Source organism: Tenrec ecaudatus, chromosome 3, assembly GCF_050624435.1.
Source record: "Tenrec ecaudatus isolate mTenEca1 chromosome 3, mTenEca1.hap1, whole genome shotgun sequence".
In the NCBI taxonomy this organism is placed as follows: domain Eukaryota; kingdom Metazoa; phylum Chordata; class Mammalia; order Afrosoricida; family Tenrecidae; genus Tenrec; species Tenrec ecaudatus.
This window is the reverse complement of record NC_134532.1, coordinates 102,626,037-102,632,577: the sequence shown is the minus strand read 5'-3', so window position 1 is coordinate 102,632,577 and position 6,541 is coordinate 102,626,037.

Genomic DNA, 6,541 nt, shown 5'->3' with positions numbered 1-6,541 from the left:
GATCCACAAGTCTTTTCCCCTACTGGCCTGTGTAAGTACTGCATTCGACATCATTGACTTCGTGAGTCTGAAGAGGGACATATGGACTAATATCAGATTTATGTATTTGAGTTGGACTGTGATGGGGTGTTTTTCTGATATATAACTACTTCTTGATAGACAGCTATTTCTTACTCATATTTGAATGTCACTGGATTTGTTTCTGTAGTCAACCTGGCTTAATACAAGGAATCTATATTTTATAGCAAAAATAAAAAGGATTAGAAATAAAATGATACATATCTATATTTTTTAAATGTAAAAGTGACCTTTGAGAGATAGATATTAAGGGGACATCATTTTATAGAAAATACTTAACCCTATATATTTTGCATTTAAAGAAGATAAATCTATCATGATTGTTATTGAAGAGAAATTTAGCATACTCTTAAAAGTTAATGATACATGACTCTATAGCCAGTAAATTAATGTAGGTGATAGTTGAATATATAAAATCACACTAATATTATCTTGAATATTTTCTTTGTAGCTAACAATAGTATATTTGGTCTGCTTCTATTAAAATTTATTAGAAATTCACATTCTAAACAAAATATATGGTGACAGTAAAATGTAATCATATTTTTCAATTTCTATTTTTGTCATAATTATATTACATTTTATCTTTCAGTATTCAACCTGCAGATATTAATTTAATATCATTTTGTATCTTAGTGTTTAATTTTCAAGTGTTATCAATATACATTGACAATAGAACCTAGAGATTTAAAAATCTTATTTCATCAGCTTCAAATTAAACCAATACCAATACAACTGAGAGGACAGGCAAAGGTGAATTTAACCAGGAGAGCTAGAACTAAATTAAACTGACATCTTGACGAAGCTAAAGAGGATAAGACAGCTCACAGAGTAGAGTTTTGTGCTTCTTGGCTAGTGACATGGGTGAGGGCAGTGTGCATCATTGATAATTAAAACAGGCCATCAAATAAAAGATCACATCTTAATTATGACTTTTGCTATACTATAGGTAAATTTCTTTCCTTGAATATATATATTTTTAATACAGATTTCACATCTGATTGGTTGTTGATGGGCTACATTTTTAAGAGCTGGCACATTGTGGCATTCACTGACAAGAAAGATAAGGAGAATTTAGTGATAAACACTGCAAACGACTGTGTCTATCCTATATATTGGGAATCTTGTCAAATAAAATTGGATCTGTATTAGCTGAATAGACTGAAGATAGATATGTTGATAAAGTAATTTTTTTTCCTTTAGTAGAAAACCTCTAGACCATATTTCATCTCAACATTGAATTAGGGTTATCTAGGCCTATCCAGTATAAATAAGCCTGGTGTAACTCAAAATATAAAAATTAACTTCATATTACATACATAAAGGTTTCTGTGGGTGAATTTGCTATAATTTGGGCATGCAATAAATAAATGACTTCAAAAGCAGAGAAATAGTATCTATTATGAACTCAAAATGACTGTTACACTGAGAAAAAAAACTCCAAAATAGCCACTTACAAAGTAGAGAAGAAAGTTAAATGATCCCAAAGCCATCTTTAAATACATGAGCATGTCACACAATATTATCTATTCAGAATTTTCTGCTTCCAGATGTGTGAGTGAGCCTTGCTTTCATATGCTGATTGTTTGTGGTAAAAGGTTTTAATAAATTAGGAAAAGTATATGATAGGTTAAAAGTCAATATTATTTTTTTAATTATGAAGACATCATATATGTGTTTGTAAACTGGTGTTATTTATTTCTTTATAAAATGGTGCTCTGCTGGATAACAGGCTGTATTTTTTTCTAAGAAATTAATGGCATTCTTTAATGTTCACTATAACAAAATATATTTTTCTAAACATCTCTCAAATCCAACATAGGGTATTACTAAAGCTGCTAAAATATAATCAAGTATATTAATAGCCATAGTTTTTACCTTTGTATTGTTTTGTTTTCAACCCTACTATGCATTTACATTTTCTACAAAACAACCTTAAGACCTTCAAACTACTCTCTATTACACTTCATTCATTTGTCAAATCTATGATTCCATTATTGAAAGCATGTTTTCAACTCATCTGTTTTGATGGCTGACAGCACCACCCTCATATTTTTTTCACCTGTTCTACGTTATCAAATCGCTGTCCTTCCATGACCCTCTTCATTCATGGAGAAAGAAGTTTATTGGTGACAATTTTGGTTTCTTTACATTGAGTTCTAATCCATACTGAAGGGTCCAGTCCTTTACCCTTATCCAAATGTGCTTTAGAACCTCTTCACTTTCAGCCAACCAGGTTATATCCTAGGTATACACTTCAGGTTTTTAATAAGACTTAATTGGCATCAGGACATAATTATTATTATTCCTATTTATTACTGCATCATTATTATTTATTACTATATGTTATTACATTAGTACTGTATTGTTTAATATTGTATTATTATTTAATAGTGTATTTATCACTGTGTTGTTTTAATACTACATTATTATTTAATTACCATGTTATTATCATATTACTATATTATCATTATGTTCCTATTATTATGTTATTGTATCTGGAATTTTTATATAATGTTTAGATTAATATAAAGGTAAATTACATACAAAGACAGCCATATATGAATGTTAGATATAGACCTTACATAACTATTCCAACTTAAATACAAACTCAACTTAAAGACAGAATTAGGAACAAAACTTGGGAACAGACTATGGAAAATATCTATGCAATGCATATACATGGTGTTCACACAGCTGTTATATAAGATGACATACTGTGTCACAGAATTTATCATGACTTTTAGAGATAGTCATATGTAGTTAGAGAGATAGAGAGAGATGGTAGATATACTGTAAGTATAAATGCATACTAGGAGCCCTGGGGCACTAGCGAACAAGCAAGTCTTACTAGTTGCCTGGTCAGCAATTCAAATGGACCAGCCACTTCTCAGAAGAAAGGGACTGTGTTCTCCTCTGAAGATTTACAACCCTCAGAAATGATACATAGTGACACTCTAGGTCAGATAAGAGTGACCCTCCTTGGGTTTATATGTAGATATTACATATGAAGCACTAAATAGAAGAATGTAATAATGGGCAATATACAGATGGTTCTCTCAAAGAGTATTGTTCACCAAAGGATGACAACATGATATGTGAGGGGCTAGAGGGGGAGCAGAGAGTCCTTTGCTGTACATACGAAGGTGTGCCTCCCAAAATGCAGAAAAGGCTCCACTGGGTGGAATTTTCATAGTACACATTTTTCCCACTAGGCCAGCATCGATCAGTTCACTGTGAGTTAGTGCACCCAGTGGTGTCTCCTGGGGATGGTTCTATCTGGTCACAGTGAATGTTTTCATATAAGCAGTTTCACTCAGACCTCCTTTTATGATGAATGATTTAAGAGAACAGAGTATGACTGTGAAATATTGTCTCCTGCTTGAGGAAAAATGCCAGAAACTATTGTGATATTGAGCATAGCTTACAAGGAAAGCACTATGGGAAAAACACCAGTGTATGAGTGTGCTTTTTTTTTTTTAATTTCAAAAAGGTGAAATGTTGATTGATGGCAAACCTAGTTCTGGATGTGCTTCAGCTTCCAGAAAGTGACAAAATCCAGGCCCTTGTTCTCTGAAATCAACAAGGAACCACTAGAAGAGATGGGACATTATTTGGACTGCCGTGGAGTTTGGTTCGGCGAATTTTAATAGAAGGTTTGGGACTGATAAGGGTTGCTGCGAATCTTGTGCCTCAGGTTCTGACTGACCAGCAAAAAGAGTATCAAATGGAAACATGTCATGCTTTGAAAGAATAGCTCCCACTCAACCCAAACTTTTTCTCCAAGGTCATTCCTAGTGACAAGATACAGGGCTATTCTCACAACCCCCAATGCAAACATCAGCCAATCAGTGGGAGATGCCATTGCCATCTCCCCCACAAAAGCTCTTCAAGTGACATCAAAGGTAAAGATGATGCTAACTCTTTTTAATGTAAGGGTGATAATGCATTTGGACTTCATGCCACCAAAGTTACACTGTTTATCAAGCTTTCTATTCAGAGATTCTGAAAAGACTGCATAACAGTGTGCGGCAAAGTGTCCTGATCTGTGGCAGATGGGGCACTGGTTTTGCCACCAAGACATTTCACCTGTTCACACAGCCATTTCAGCACACCAGTTTTTGTTAAAAAGTGCACACCTCTCTTGCCCCAGGCACCTGACTCACCTGACCTCACCCCTTGAAACTTCTTTTTATTTCCAATAATGAAGAGGGACATCAAAGGACAGCAATTTGATGACACAGAAGAGGTTCTGTCAGCCATCCAAACAGATGAGTTTGAAAAATGTTTCCATGAATGGAATCACAAATTTGACAAATGTAGAAAGTGTAATGGAGACTACTGTGAAGATGATAAGGTGGAAAAAATTTTTAAAAATGTAGTTTTGAAAAATAATCTGTTTTGGGGGTGTATACCTCTATGGAGTAAAGGTCAATCATAGGACATATGATTACAATATTGTGTGATACACTCAGGAGATAAGCATCCAAAGTCCTCTACATTTCTATACATCTTTAAACAGAATCACTGACATTGTTTTTAACTCTATTTTCAAGGTTGCCTATATAGAAAGCACCCTTAAAAGTCTCTCATCCTAGAGAAAAATGAAATTTGTTTATGAGGTTCAGTATTCTAATAAGTACATATATTTTCTTCCAAGTCAAATATCAGACCTTCTTTCTGATCATTATAAAATATTTATGTTCTCTAAATCTGCTTTCCTCTCTTGCAAAAATATCATCAGATCATGCCACGGCTTCTTCATGGCACAGCAACTGGGGTTGGGAAATGAGAGCTGACATTGCCCTCTCTCTCGTTTTTTCTCAGATTCAGGAATATTGTGCCTTATACCAGCACCCCAAAAACTGAAATGGCAATTTGTTAACTTCTAAGTCATGTAAAATGTCATCCCTTCATATATACTGATATATAAGACATATACTTCACATACATTTCCCTAAGAGGTGTTATAGTGTGATAAGCATGATAAATTCTAGCGCATGACCACGTAAAATGTAGCTTAGAACAGGACATAAACATGAAGTAATAATGTAAAAAACACTTTGTGACAAGAATAAAAGGATACGATGGAACCTTTGGTTTAAGTTTAATGAGAAGTTTAATTCAACCAGAAAGATGTAAATGCCCCTAAGATTTCAAATATCAAATACAAAATCGTTACCAGTGAGTTGACCCCAGCCCACAGGGACCCCACTGCACAGTGTAGAAAAGTACCACAGGGTTTGCTGGCTGTCTGCGTCATGCAAGTAGACTGTCCCAGCGCTTTCTCCAAGAGCAACTGATTGAGGTGCTGGCCTTTCAACAGGCGCTTAACTACTCTGATTATGAGAACCCCTCGATTGTAAGATAGCACACTTTAAAATGAATAAAAAAGAACATTTATTTTCTCTTGCAGTAATTTGGGTATATTGTTTACCCCTAAAAGATATGTCTTTAATTGGCACCAAATGTACGACTTAAAGGGTATTTCTAAGTGCTTCATGGTAATCAAATCAGCAGTCTGTGATCTGGGCAATGTGTCCCATTTCTGAAGAAAGTTAGGTGGTACAGCCAACATTTTTCTCAAAATAGAATGAGGTAATGCAACTTTTGAGGATTTCACTTGCATTTCCTGTTGTTTATGTTGAAATTAACAGAATCCTGCTAAGAGATGCTTGGGCTGAGAGTATATGTAAGGCGGGAATCTGGAGCACACACAGATGAAACAGACGCCACAACACTTTAAAACAGAAGCTTTAGTAGCAGGAACAGCTATACCCTGTTTATGGTTCTGTTTCAGCTAATTTAAGTTGATTTTTGCTTTGCATTAATTTTAGCATCATTAACTGGAATAATAATAATACTTATGTCTTAAAGTAACTTTGAACTTTAATTTTAAATACATTGGGCTATGCCTAACACCTAAGTAGGCTGTCAGCATAAAATATTATCCTTCAGAATGTTGTTTTTTACCTGTATTATTCCATTCCTTTTTCAAAATCTAAATTAAGACCACCATAATTTTAATTGGCAGTAAACTTTATTAGATACATTATCATTGCTTTTAGGTGCCAGGCTGATGGGTATTGACTTGTAGTGACCCAACATGACAGAATAACATTGCCCTGGTAGAACTTTCTAAGCTGCATATTTACTGGAGCAAATCACCAGGACCTTCCTAAACATGGAATTGCAATATTAGACCTGTCATGAACTACAGTGTGTGTTTTAAATTAAAAAGAGAGAGAGAGGAATCACAAACTACTTGACATTTATGTTTCATCAATAGTTCTTCAATTGCAATGGCTGCATTTAATGAATCATATTTTAATTAATCTGGAAAAAATAAAATTAAGTTAAAAAGATGTATCTTCTATTAAAAATCTTATTGAATGGAAACTTATGTTTTCATGGCATGGTCATCTACAAAGGGATTGAAGATTACAATTACAGCAATGTCAAA